The sequence below is a fragment of the Pelodiscus sinensis genome, chromosome 3 (assembly GCF_052426305.1).
Source record: "Pelodiscus sinensis isolate ZL-2025 chromosome 3, ASM5242630v1, whole genome shotgun sequence".
NCBI lineage: Eukaryota > Metazoa > Chordata > Testudines > Trionychidae > Pelodiscus > Pelodiscus sinensis.
The window spans coordinates 97,914,479-97,928,996 of NC_143054.1; the positions used below are offsets into that span (position 1 = coordinate 97,914,479).

A 14,518-nucleotide genomic window follows, 5' to 3' on the forward strand; every position below is an offset into this window, starting at 1 on the left:
CGGACATGTTTATTTAAATCCGCGGGGGATATTTATATCCCCCACGGATTTCCCTATGCTGACTTACCTGATTTGCATCCCTTTTCCGGAATTTGTGGCCAGTCTAGATGTAGCCAAACTGTATTTCGGAACAACGCCGGTTATTCTGAAATAACACTGCTGTGTAGACATACCCTTACAGTGTAATTCCTGACACTATTACATTGAAAAAAATATTTCCTTTCCTAGATGCAATCTTGATACAGCTAATACTTCTAGGCTGTGTCTACACTGCACCCCTTTCCGGAAAAGGGATGCAGATTAGACACTTCGGAATAGCAAATTCCGCGGGGGATTTAAATATCCCCCGCGGCATTTGCATTAACATGGCTGCCGCTTTTTTCCGGCTTGGGGATAAGCCAGAGAAAAGCGCCAGTCTAGACGTGATTCTCCGGAAAATAAGCCCTTTTCCGGAGAATCACGTCTAGACTGGCGCTTTTCTCCGGCTTATCCCCAAGCCGGAAAAAAGCGGCAGCCATGTTAATGCAAATGCTGCGGGGGATATTTAAATCCCCCGCAGATTTGCCTATTCCAAAGAGTCTAATCTGCATCCCTTTTCCGAAAAAGGGGTGCAGTGTAGACACAGCCCTAGAGTTCTTAAATGCATAATTGTTTCCACAGTAGCAGTAGAGCTTGATGATAGGTTGTAACAATTCTTATTACATGTAGAACATCTGCTTACTAGAGTATGTCTACAGTGAACAAGACATCTCAGGAGCACCTGCCTGATTTCCAAGGGATATTTCAGTTGCTATTTTGATAAAGTAATGTGTGTATTTTTAAGCACTGAATGATGTCTGACCTAAACTAATTCTGGAGACTGATAAGGACTAGTAGTCCCTGTCTAGTAGTATAATGGGCTACTCAACCTAAAGATTAGCAGTCTTTCTGCCTACTCACAAGTGTCCTTATTTTCTCTGCATGCCAGCTCTTCCTGATTAGAAGACCAAGCTGATGACAGTGTTACCCTGGAGAATACGGATGAGATGATTGAGTTTAAGTTAGGCTATATTTACCACTATAAAGAAATCGTTTAATAAAGAGTGCTGTTCTTTCTCCATTTGTTCATCGTGTCTCTAATACAATATCTTCCAATGATATTCGGTCCATGTTTAAAGATTACAACAAGCTAACCACAGTGGCTTATTGGTCAACAAATTAACAAAATTTCAATTTACTCTTCAAATTAAAACATGTGAAATGGGCAAATGGACTAATTAATCACATCAGAAGTTGGCCCCAGTGCATTGCAGTTCAGTGACCTGGGTGGTTTAACAAATAAATTGAATCATGTCATTGATTCAGCTATGGATCCCAAGTTACCTTGTTTCTGAATGGCTATTTTAAACATTCATGCAGACTCTATTAGATGGCAGAAGGTGAAACTGGGTGCCTGTTAAAATTCACAAAACATAGCAGTACAAATGCAGCTGCTTGCAAGACCTCAGCAGAGGGGCATACTTCCTGCAGAAATGATATAAAGAGAGGGAAGAGATGTCTCAAAAGCTATTTCACGTATTCTCGATGTAACAAGTATATCAATGTACCTTGTGATTATAGAAAAATAACCGATTTTACCCTTCCCATTTAGAATTTCACCTACTGAGTTCCTTTATGAAATAGTTTAAAAGGATCCTTTACAAACAAAGAGAAAAATGGAAGGGGAAGATTCTGATCACAAATCAGTGAAGTCAATGGAAGCTTTGTCAGGATCAAGCCTGGAGATATTATGCTCAGAGGTAATATAAATGCATTGTTCTGTTTGAATGCCTTACAGCTGGGCCTTCACTGAACCTTCAAAACCCTTCTTCAAATACCAATTTGCTTGTTCTATGCAGGATTGCTGAAATGATTTCATCCTCTGAACCAATTGCTTTAATTTCCTTACAAAAAAGGTAAAACAAACAATATTATTCTTACTAAGGAGTTCTAGCCTTGATATCCTGGTCAGATTGTAATTTGGGTTATTATAGTCGATCTATATTCCCTTAGCAATTTCCATTATACAGTGTCCTTCACTTCTAATATAAACAGATAGACAGTATCACAAAGAAAAAACAGTTTCTTGCCATTTCAACCAGAAAGGGCATTGTCTTAACGAATTGATTACCTGCATCCTGCTTCAAAGACATTTTAACACTAGATTTGAAAGAGAAACCTCTGAACTGTCATTCATGCTTAAATTTGACACTTTACGCCTGGGTCTCAACAAAGGTGCTAATTACTTTACCCATTACAAAGATAGATTCCCCAATTTTCACCTCTAATATCATTAGCTCACAGACATTAACCTCTCCCCCTCATCCCTCCTCTGTTCTGAAATTTGATTTGTCCTTTTTATATGTGTTCACTTTTTTTGATCGTATCCCTTTGGTCATGCCAATTTTCTTTCACAATTTGATCTGAGGAAGTGGGTCTGGCCCATGAAAGCTCATCACCTAATAAACCATCTTGTTAGTCTTTACAGTGCTACATAGTCCTGTTTTCTGAAGAACCATAGAGTTGTAAAAAAGTAATATTGATTTGACGCGGCATTAACATTTATCAGTATGATATCATATCAATAGCAGTATTATGACTTTTCCAAACATAGAAGTCTAACAAAAATTTGTCAAACTGAAGCATTATAACCTTAAAATAATTAAGTCTATCCTAAAATATTTCTATATGTAGTAGAATGGAGATGCCTTGGTGATCTGTGAGAAACTCATAGGCTATATACTAAGAAGGGACAATTGTGATCATCTGGTCTAACCTGCTGCATGTTGCAGGCCCCAGAATCTCACCAACTCCTGAAATAGACCTCTAACCTCTGGCTGAGCTCCTGCACTCTCCTGGAAATCCTTTTTCATAGCAATGGAGGAACTGCCAAAAGTTCAAGCCTCATTCCTCAGCTGCAGTGAGTGTATGCCATAGATAAGTAGTTCAAAATATTCCTTACAGTGTACTTTCTTGCACTTGTCTGTGATTAATTTCATCTGCCATTGTGTTAGATCCCTCTGGAGTACCTCACAGTCTGCTTTCTTACTGACTAAATTAAATCATTTTGTATTATTCACAGCTACTTTCCACCTGAATGTTCAGCTTCTTATCCATATCGTGAACAAATGCCTTAAATAATGTTTCCAGTACAGATCTTCGGGGCATTTAATTGTTAATCTCTTTGCATATGGCAAATTGAATACACTTATCTTTACTTTTTATTTTCTATGTCTTGGCTGGTTTCTAGTCCATGGTAGTACCTTACCTTTCACTGCATGACTGCTTGTTTCTTTAATAGCCTCTTGTCAAAAGCTTTGTGTAAGTCCAAATAAATTGTCGAATGATTTAGCTATTTGTCTCTCTTTCTGCTCTGCGTTACTATTCATAAATAGAAAATAAAGGACCCTTGTCCTGTAAGGAAAGTGTAACTGTATTCCTATATATAGACAACCTGGGGGACAGTCAGAGAGACAGTGTTGCTTGTCCCAGGCCAGACAGGGATCCTGTGACAGAGGAAATACTTGAACATTGGTTTGTGCGGTCCTTGTGTAGTGATTTAACCACTGGAGCATCCTTCCCATCAGCTGTTTTATTGTGGGTGAGAAACTCAGAGTAGCCTTGCACGATTTCTATGCAATTTGCAATGACACAAATAGCATGACAAGTCTCACCATGGCTGTGATAAATAAAGTGGCCCTATCTACAGAATATGCTGATGAAAATACTCCAAGGGTATGGAAGATATTTCATAACACAAAACAGGACTATGTAGCACTTTAAAGACTAACAAGATAGTTTATTAGGTGATGAGCTTTCGTGGGCCAGACCCACTTCCTCAGATCAAATAGTGGAAGAAAATTGTCACAACCATAGGCAGGATGCCTGCAAATAAAAACAAATATAGGGTGTTTGGCTTTGTTTAGGGTTTAGAATTTAGGGATTTTCCCCTGTGTTATGTTAGATGGTGCTGGTCTGATTTACAGCTTCTGAAAATACCATAGGGTCATCCCTGAGACAGCTCTTATTACTAATGGTCCCACTAATGCCCTGTTATTCAGAGGTTTTCATTCACTGTCACCACCAAACACCCTTACTCTACTTATGCTATATCTATGACATCTTCATCATATGGACCCACAGGAAAGAGATGCTTGAAGAATTTCAGAGGGATTTCAACAACTTCCATCCCACCCTCAATCTCAGTCTGGATCAGTCCATACGAGAAATCCACTTCCTTGACACTACAGTACAATTAAGTGATGGAAAAATTTCCACCACTCTATACCTGGAACCTACCAACCATTACACTTACCTTCATGCGTCTAGCTTCCATCCCAGACACATTTCTCAATCTCTTGTAAACAGCCAAGTCCTAAGATGCAACTGAATTTTCTCCAATCCCACAGACAAAGACAAACACCTACAGGATCTATATGGAGTATTCATAAAACTGAAATACCCACCTGGAGAAGTGAAAAAACAGACCGACAGAGCCAAAAAAGTACCCAGACATGAACTACTTCAAGACAGGCCCAAAAGAGAAAACAACAAACTTCCACTTGTCATCACCTAGAGTCCACAACTTAAACCCCCAACCCATTATCAACAATCGACAACCTATCCTGGAAAATTACCCCTCACTCTCAGAGTCCTTGGGGGAAAGGCCAGTTCTCACTTACAGACAAACCCCTAGCCTCAAACAAATTCTCTCCAGTAACCACGCAGAACATCTCCATCATAATCATCCAGGAATCCACCGCTGCAATCAGCCCTGATGCCAACTCTGCCCACACATCTACTCCAGCAATATTATCACTGGACCCAACCACACCAGCCACCAAATCAAAGGCTCATTTAATTGCACATCCACTAATGTGACCTATGCCATCAAATTCCAGCAATGCCCCTCTGCAGTGTATATTGGGCAGAGTGGACTGTCTCTGTGGGAAAGAATTAATAGACACAAATCAGATATCCAAAAAGGCAATACACAAAAACCTGTTGGAGAACACTTTAATTTGCCTGGACAGTCATTAATGAATCTTCAAGTTGCCGTTTTGTTTCAGACCAATTCCACAAGCCAAATACACAGAGAAGGGCTGGAATGTAACTTCATTCACAAGTTTAATTCTTATGCAAATGGTATGAATAGGGATATCAGTTGGCTCGCACATTATCTTCTATACCTTAGTGACTCAACCAACCAACCAACCAATGAAGGTATTAATGGTTCTTGATGTCTGTGTAGAATCTGGTGTTGGTCATCTTCCTTTCCAAGTGTAAACTAATGGTGCTTATCAGCCTCTTATAACTATTTAGTCTTTAAGGTGCTACTAGACTGTTGTTTTTTAAGTTTCCTGGCTATCCCTCTGAAACTTAGCTACCCACTGTCTCTTTTTTCTTCCTCCCATCTTCCCCGCCCCCCCTTCCCTTATTTATTCTTGGGTCTGGACTTCCAGCACTCCTGTCATCTGAAGAAGTGGGTTGTGCCCACGAAAGTTCATGACACCATCTATATGTTTTGTTAGTCTTTGAGGTGCTACCAAACTATTTGTTGTTTTTTAAGTTTTTCCTGTTACAGACAATGGGTATGTCTACACTACAGCACTAATTCGAACTAACTTAGTTAATTCAAACTAAGCTAATTCGAACTAACGCATCCAGACTAAAAAACTAGTTCGAATTAGCGTTTTGCTAATTCGAACTAGCATGTCCACATTAAGTGGACCCTGAAAGGATGGCCGGAAGCAGTGCCGGCAGGGCATCAGAGGAGGACTTAGAGCGTGGAGATGCTGTCTCAGGCTAGCCCAGGGCTGTGCTTAAAGGGACCCGCCTCCCACCCCGGACAGACAGTTCTCAGGGGTGCCCCGCTTGCAAAGCAGTCCTGGCTTGGAGTGCCCTGAGTGCCCACACTGGGCACATCACAGCACTCGGCCATCAGACAGGCTGCACTTGCCGCAGGCTGCCATCTGGGGAGAGGAGGCAATTGGGGGGCTGCAGGAGAGCTTCCACCTCCAGAAGCCCGCAGAGCCAGCCCAGTCCTCCCCATCGGGGGCTCGTACCCTATTCCTCCCTCACCTCCTTCCACTTACCCTTCCCTAGCCCCCCTTCCTGATGTACAAAATAAAGAAAATGTGTGGTCAAAAATAGAATCTCTCTTTATTGAACAAAACTCGGGGAGATTGGGAAAAGGAGGTGGGAGAGGGGAAGAGAGAGAGTGGGAGAGGGGAGGGCAACTACAATGATCAGGGGTTTGGAAGAGGTCCCATATGAAGAGAGGCTAAAGAGACTGGGATTTTTCAGTTTAGAAAAGAGGAGAATGAGGGGGGATTAGATAGAGGTCTATAAAAGCATGAGTGGGATGGAGAGGGTGCATCAAGAAAAGTTCTTCATTAGTTCCCATAATAGAAGGACTAGAGGACACCAAAGGAAAGGAATGGGTAGCAGGCTTCAAACTAGTAACAGAAAGTTGTTCTTCACAAAGCAAAGAGTCAACCTGTGGAACTCCTTGCTGCAGGAGGCTGTGAAGGCTAGAACTAGAACAGAGTTTAAAGAGAAGTGAGATCAAGTCATGGAGGTTGGGTCCATGGAGTGGTATTAGCCAGGGGGGAGGAGTGGTGTCCCTGCCCAAAGTTTGTGGAAGGCTGGAGAGGGATGGCTTGAGACAAATGGCTTGGTCACTGTCTTCGGTCCATCCCCTCCAGGGTCCCTAGGGTTGGCCACTGTCGGCAGACAGGCTACTGGGCTAGATGGACCTTTGGTCTGACCCAGTACAGCCATTCTAAGCTCAGGGCTCAGGGTCGGGAGTCTCAGTGGACTACCTTGATTTTCATGCACACCTGCTCCTGGGTGGTCAGGCTGGCAGCTCTCCTGCCCTAGACGGCCACTTTCCTGTGCCTAGTGCGGAGGTCGTGGATGAGGTCAACGATGTCCGCACTAGACCAGGCGGGTGCCCGCCTCTTGCGGTCCCGGGCAAGCTCCCAGGAGCCGCCAGCCTGGTCCCGGGAAGAGGGGGAGGGCTGGGGGGCATCAGGTGGCTGGCTCGAGCCGTGCCAGGTGCAGGGTCTGCTAGCTGGGTGCTGGCAGGCTTGCACCTGGCACGGGCATCGTAGCCAGCCCGTGCCCCTTTAAGGGGTCCGGGGCCGGGAGGGGGGCAATAGAGTTTCCCTGGTGTTGGCCAGAGTGGCCACCAGGGAAAGCTGGGGAGGGCTAGCCTCCCACTAGTTCGAATTAAGGGTCTACACACCCCTTAATTCGACCTAGTAAGTTCGAACTAGGCTTAGTCCTCGTAGAATGAGGTTTACCTAGTTCGAACTAAGCGAATTAAGTTCGAACTAGCGGAGCGCTAGTGTAGCGCCTATCAAAGTTAATTCGAACTAACGTCCGTTAGTTCGAATTAACTTTGTAGTGTAGACATACCCTAACTCGGCTACCCCTCTGAAGATTACTATCCATATGACTGGTAAAGTTGATATGGATTTCTTGCAGAATTCCTGAGCTCTTGGGAAAAGATCTGTGCTAACAGCAGATGCTAGGAAATTGTAGTAGCACATCACTGCAGTGTGCAGTGCCAGTTGGAGCTTTTACTCTTGTTACTGCTCCTGCTGCTTTTTGATGGACATTTGCTCCTCAGTATTTGTTTCGGGTATGGTGTCTTAGGTTTTAAAAGAAGACAAGTCATTTCTTTCTCCATATCCTACCCCATAGCACCATTCCCAATTGAGGTATTCTATGGCTTCCTATAGTCTTTATGGAGCTGAAGCAGATGTTCTCCAAAAGAACTTGAAGTTGAGAGAGCACCAAAACTTGCTTCCACATTTCTGCAACTGTTGGCCTGTCCTTAGCTTTTATCTGTTCAGCTCTAAAGAAACCAAAACTCAAATGACATATTACAGTTGACTGTCCATCATTCAGAAGAACTGATGGAACCAATCATCATTTTTCTCTGATTGTACATCAGTATTTGGGAAGGATTTTATCTCTGTGTGTCCCAGGAGAAACATATAAAAGAACAAAGTCTATGCAAACATGGATCTTATTTGAGGATTTGGTTAAAAAAAATGAATCCTGGACAGTGTTATAAAGTGATTTGGTCTTCCTCATGCAGATAGTATCAAAATGTTATAGCCATATTTCCATAATGCAGGGGTGGGCAATTATTTTTGATGGGGGGGGGGCACTCCAAGAATTTGGAAAGTGGTTAAGGGGGCCATACTCTTCCATATTAATGGAAAAGATGCAGGATCTGCTATGGAGGATGGGTGCAGAAGGGAGCTTTCAGTAAGGGGTTGGGGTGCAGGAGAGGGTATGGCTGGAAAATGGCCAATGGGATTGTGCTAGGGGCAGAGCCAGTGCATGAAGCCTCTCCTCCCTCCCCCAGGCTAACAGCTGTTCAAACAGAGCCCCACAATGGCCAATTCTCAGTAGCATGTGGGGAGCAGGCAGGGAGTCTGCATGAGGGTATTTTGGCCAGGGCCTACCATCCTGTATTATAGCAGGTTCATTAGTGCTCGTGCAAGGAGGTGGTGTAAATGTCCCATCTTTGAATTCTGGGCATATTCACCCAATAGTCACACAAACAGAAGTGTTATGTTCTTACTGTTTGGACCTTCTCTCAGGATTTCTGGAGGTTATAACTGGAAGGCTATGGAAGCCCCACTGTAGAGCCAGTGAGTCCTGAGACAGTGGTCCTCTAGCCCTCCTGGCTAAGTCTTTTTTTCCAGCAATGTTGCACATTTTGGGACTGATGTAGCTCACTGTGATGCAATGGAAGTTCAGTCTCTGTACCATTCCAGGCTCCTCCTGGCAAAAATTCCATCTCAGAGGCCTCTGTCTGGGTTTATGTTGGAAGCAGACCACTGGTGAATTTGTCTCTTTATATTCACAGGGCTAAGGATGATGTTTACATGCTTCAGTAACCCTCCCACCCACCCCCCACCCCACACACTCATACATCTCCACACATAGGCTACATCTAGACTGGCAAGTTTTTCCGCAAAAGCGGCTGCTTTTGCGGAAAAAACTTGCCAGCTGTCTACACTAGCCGCTTGATTTTGCGCAAAAGCACTGACATTCTACTGTCCGAAATCAGTGCTTCTTGTGCAAATGTTTTGACATTCTCGTTCATGCAAAAGCCCTTTTCCAGTAATTCTATTGCGCAAAAGGGCCAATGTAGACAGCTGAAATCTGTTTTGCGCAAAAAAGCCCCAATGGTGAAAATGGCGATCGGGGCTTTCTCGCGCAAAACAAAAAAAAAGTGATTTTGCGGAAAAGCCCCCATGCCAATCTCGACACTCTTTTCTGCAAATGCTTTTAATGGAAAAACTTTTCAGTTAAAAGCATTTGTGGAAAATCATGCCAGTCTAGACGTAGCCATAATGTCTCCTTTAATTATTTATATTGGCAAATAGATTTAATAAGCCCAGTTTATACTTAAATTTCTTCATTAAAAAAATGGAGACAGAAGCCCAGCAGCAGAGTGGGGGCTATCCTGTTTATTGCATCGAGTGTAACATGTATGATTACCTGCCCTGTGGGCGGGTGGCATATGAGTGCACCCGTTGCAAGGAGCTCCTGACCCTCAGAGACCGAGTTCAGGCTTTGGAGGCCAGGGTGGCTGAACTGGAGGAGCTAAGGGAGGTAGAGAGATATGTTGATGAGACTTTCCGGGACACTGTAGTACTGTCCCACCTCCGGTCTGAGAGCTCTTAAGGAGGATGAAAGTCTCAAGGGAACAGAGCATTCAATGGGTGCAGAGGGAAACCGTCCCGTAGTTGGGACCCTCCTTCCCGAGAATGTTGCGGTATCCTCTCTCACTGAGGATACCTCTGAGGGGGTGGGAATGCCAGATGTTAGGAAGAGGCAGGTGTTAGTAGTGGGTGATTTGATCATTAGAAACATAGATAGTTGGGTTTGTGATGACCGGGCGAACCGTATGGTCACTTGCCTGCCTGGTGCAAAGGTTGCAGATCTCTCGAGGCATTTAGATAGACTTATGTGTAGTGCTGGAGAGGAGCCGGTGGTTGTGGTACATGTAGGTACCAATGACGTAGGGAAGGGTAGGAGAGATGTCCTGGAGGCCAAATTTAGGTTGCTAGGAAAGAGACTGAAATCCAGGACCTCTATGGTGGCGTTCTCGGAAATGCTTCCAGTTCCACGAGCAGGGCAAGGTAGGCAGGTAGAGCTTCAGAGTCTCAATGCGTGGATGAGACGATGGTGTAGGGAAGAGGGGTTTAGATTTATTAGGAACTGGGGACGCTGTTGGGAGAGAGGGAGCCTATACAGGAAGAATGGGCTCCACCTAAACCAGCTTGGAACCAGACTGCTGGCACTAAACATTAAAAAGGCCGTAGAGCAGTTTTTAAACTAAGAGATGGGGAAAGCAGATTGGTGCGGAGATGCACGTAAATCAGAGGGAGACTTCTCTTAGAGGAGAATCTGTTGATAGAGATTCTCTAAGCTGTAGTCAGAAAGAAAGGAGGGGAGAGGACAAACCATGGGCCAGAGCAAACAAGAACAACTGCATATAAAAGAATCCAATGCATCAGGGAAGGGCAGACAAATAAGCAGTGGCAAATTTTTAAAGTACTTCTACACAAATGCTAGGAGTCTGACTAATAAGATGGGTGAACTAGAGTACCTCATACTAAAGGAGGAGATTAGCATAATAGACATCACTGAAACCTGGTGGAATGAGGAAAATCTGTGGGACACAATTATACCGGGATATAAAATATATCGAAAGGATAGAGCAGGCCGGGTGGGTGGCGGAGTGGCACTGTATGTGAAAGATAATGTAGAATCAAATGAAATAAAAATATTAAATGAATCAACATGTTCCATAGAATTGCTATGGATAGTAATTATATGCTCCAATAATAAGAAAATAGCAGTAGGGATATATTACCGACCACCTGACCAGGACAGCGATACTGACATTGAAATGCTGAGGGAGATTAGAAAGGCTACCAAAATAAAGAACTCTGTAATAATGGGGGACATTAATTATCTTTGATCATTGTCTTCGGTCCATCCTCTCTGGGGCACCTGGTGCTGGCCACTGTCGGCAGACAGGATACTGGGCTAGATGGACCTTTGGTCTGACCCAGTACGGCCGTTCTTATGTTCTCATGTTCTTATGTAAACACACAGGTTGCATGTCTGAATGGTACTTCCTTGACACTATTCAAATTTAAAGGACATTTTCTTTGCAGAATTAGACGCAACATTTTCCTTAATCATAAGAAGCATGATTTCCACACCATCCATGCCCACCTGATGAATTAAGGTTCTTTGAGTTATGGAAGCAGAGTCACATTGGCAGCAGTAGATTTTAATTAATCATTTTTGACCAAATGGAACAGTGTGTTCCTAAGCAGGCCAAGAGAGATCTCAGTGCTCGGTTCACTTGCCCTCTGGCACTATCTTGTTTTGCATGTTTAAAATGAACAGACAGACAGACAGATAGAGGGAACAGACTACAAGGGCATAACCCCTTCAAACTGAAGAGGATTATATCACTGCCAGTTCGACCTGAGTCCCATTGCAAAAGGAAATATTATAGGATTAGTGAGTCATTTATACTTACTGGTAACTGTAAAGCAGAGAGTGTGTGTGTGTGTGTGTGTGTGTGTGTGTGTGTGTGTGTTAGCTTCTGACTTATTCAAAGTGAATTAACAGACTGAGGGAACTTCTGTCCAGTCAGCTTCCTTAGATAACACTGTTCACTTCTTGGGACAGCAAATCCCTGCATACAGTTTTGTGTTCTCTCTGCCACCTCCCTTTCTATTTTTTTCCAACCAGCTAACCCACCACCAACAAAACTACAAGAATTTTTCCTTCCACTGACATGAATCATTTAGCCCTAGTGTTCAGAAAGCTACATTTTAGCTAGGGAAAGTTATATGCAAAAGAAAGGCCAAATTCTAAAGCCCATTGAAATTAATGAATTTTTTTCCTTGACTACAAGCTGAATTTGCTTTGGGATTTGGTCTAATTGTCACAGTGTTGTATTTGTTTTGTAAATTCATCTATTAAGGCAAAGACATAAAGAGCACAATTCTATTTTTCATTACACCATTCTCCACTGTTTATTGTTAGATAACTTAAGTATTGTCTTGCTAGCATTACATCTAAAACAAGTGCTCTGTTTTCTGTTTCATGAGCAATTTGATTGTTGAGTAGCAGAGTACTAACAATGCTTGGCAACCATGTTTGGTCACCTCCTTTCAAAACTCAAAGGCAATTTCATAATATCTCTTATCGTATGGACACAAATTGTTGCTTACATTTAATATGATTTAGAGTCAGTGCTTTTCAGTTGCTTTTCAGGTGCCACTCCCCTTTGAAATTTGATACTATGTCAGCACTGCCACATTTAAAAGTCGCAGAGAGGTGTTATTCTGTAACTTTAAAAAAGTGAGTGGCCCTGTAGCACCTTAAAGGCTAACAAAAATATATATAGTGTACATATGAGAATTGTTCAAATGGCCCCATTTGATCCACCTATAACTAATATATAGGTCTTAAGACCTGTACTAACTAAAGCCTAGACTCCACTATGTGCCCCTAGGTTTTATATGTATTTTCATCTGTGACTGCTTTGCTTAATCATGATAAATCACCAGGCACTGAATATGGAAAAGAGAAGGGGAATATGCAACCTATTATCTACATTTCCTCACTTCACAGTTAATCCATGTGAATAAACAATGACTCATTAATTGCTTTGCTCGTTAAATTGCAAAAGACCCATGGGGAGAGGGGAGGTCTCACACCAGGAACCTGTTGTGACTGGCCTGCACAGTTAAATATCAAGCCATCTGCACCACTGTAGAATATACCCCCTGCCAATGAATCCATGTCCTCTGTGTCCTTGCAGCTGGCCTTCCTGCTGTGCTGAAACAGCACTGTGTGATAGTCACTGCCTATAAAATGAAGAAGGGCTGCAGTCTGCAGAAGGAAGCTACTTCTGGATGGGTTCTGCCAGTACAAAGCTGACTCCCCACATCCCTTCAGAGAACCAGAAGAAATAAGGGAGGACGAGCAATTAAAGAAAAGTTTAATTAATTGTAATGCATGTATTGAAAGTGCCCATCACACTGATCCCTGGAGATATAGGCACAAAAATGTCTTACAACACTATAAAATGAGCTCACCAATAGCAAGCTGAATGCGATAGAGTCACTAACAGAGTTCTAAACATAAACCACCTCCTCCCCCAGCAGTTACATTACACAGCTAAAAGCCTGAACAAACAACCAGGCAGTCCATATGTCCTCAAGGTCACCAGACTCAGGCTCAGTCAGACCAGGGGAGGAAGAGAATTTGGGAGATAAGAGGTCTCCACTGAACATGCCTACCCTGAGACATTCTACTTCAAGGTCTGTATCGGGTTATCTCAGTTTTGTGCAGGTGCTCAGGGAGACAGGCTGTCAACTGTGAAATAATCTCTCTTATGAGAACAACTCTCACCAACATACTTAATGGCCTATACGGTTCACACCACACTAAGCCCCATTTCTAATGGCTGAGTGATATGACAATGAGTGTTTAGTCTGTGTAGGAGGTAACTAGGTTGGAAACCCAGAAAATCTTCATGCAAAACTGTGCATGGTATAAGGTTTGAAGAAGGCAAGCTAGCTTCCTTCCTTATTTTTAACTGGCACATTTACAAGGAGTGGTTCAGCTCCTTAAAGTGGGGCTAAGAATAGGGCTCTTGGGTCTATGGGAGCTGCAGGAGTCAGGGTTGGGGGTGAGGAGGGCTCTGGATGTGTACATACATAGGGAGTGGGCAGAGAGGGAAGAGGGGGCCAAAGCCTGCCCCAAGAATCATATAAGGGCTGCTTGCTCTACCCCTTATTGTCCCTCTCAGGCTAGGTCTACACTACAGCTTTTTTTTTTTTTTTTTTTTTTTTTTTTCAGAAAAAGCTGCGCAAAATGTGCTTCACATTTTTTTTCTGATTTTTTTTTGGAAGAGCCTTTTCCAAAATTTGGCCTGTCTACACTGGGCCAAATTTCAGAAAATCTTCCTCTTTTGGAAGATCCCTTCTTTCTCGTGCAAAAAAAGCAGAAGGGCAAACACATTTCCTGGATGCGGTGGAGTTTTTCTGGGTATCCCAGAAAACCCCCGCAGTGTAGACATACCCTCAGGGACCAAGAGCAAAGTGCACAGCTCATCTGTTCCTTGAGCTCCCCATCCAGAGTGAGGAATGCAGCAAACTGTATTTTCCCCTCCCTCCCTGACAAAGGGAAACAGGCAACAATGTCCCTGTATGAATCCTGGCACAACCAAACCCTGATCTTGCTTTAAGTTAGGATAAGAGGAAGCCGCCTATCAAATTTGGTGATCCTAGCTCTTACTGTTTTTGAACAAACAGACTCACAGGTGGACAGATGGACTGATAGGGTATGTCTACACTACCACCCTAGTTCGAAGTAGGGTGGTAATGTAGGCAACCAGAGTTGCAAATGAAGCCTGGGATTTGAATTTCCCGGG

At 43.3% G+C, this 14,518-nt stretch overlaps 1 long non-coding RNA gene across 10 annotated transcripts in view; it reads left to right on the top strand.

Moving 5' to 3' along the window:
- Positions 1–14,518, top strand: part of LOC149524683 (uncharacterized) — a 43,081-nt gene that overhangs the window by 13,762 nt on the left and 14,801 nt on the right. For 3 of the 10 annotated variants that reach the window (XR_016349174.1, XR_016349179.1, XR_016349181.1), the window contains exon 1: positions 12,640–13,403. The exons of 4 other annotated variants lie outside the window; for them this stretch is intronic. This is a non-coding gene — a long non-coding RNA (uncharacterized LOC149524683). Of the gene's footprint in view, positions 1–1,630; positions 1,779–2,810; positions 2,939–12,639; positions 13,404–14,518 lie in introns of those variants that run through there. 3 more of the 10 variants (XR_016349177.1, XR_016349176.1, XR_016349175.1) reach the window with 3 other exon arrangements.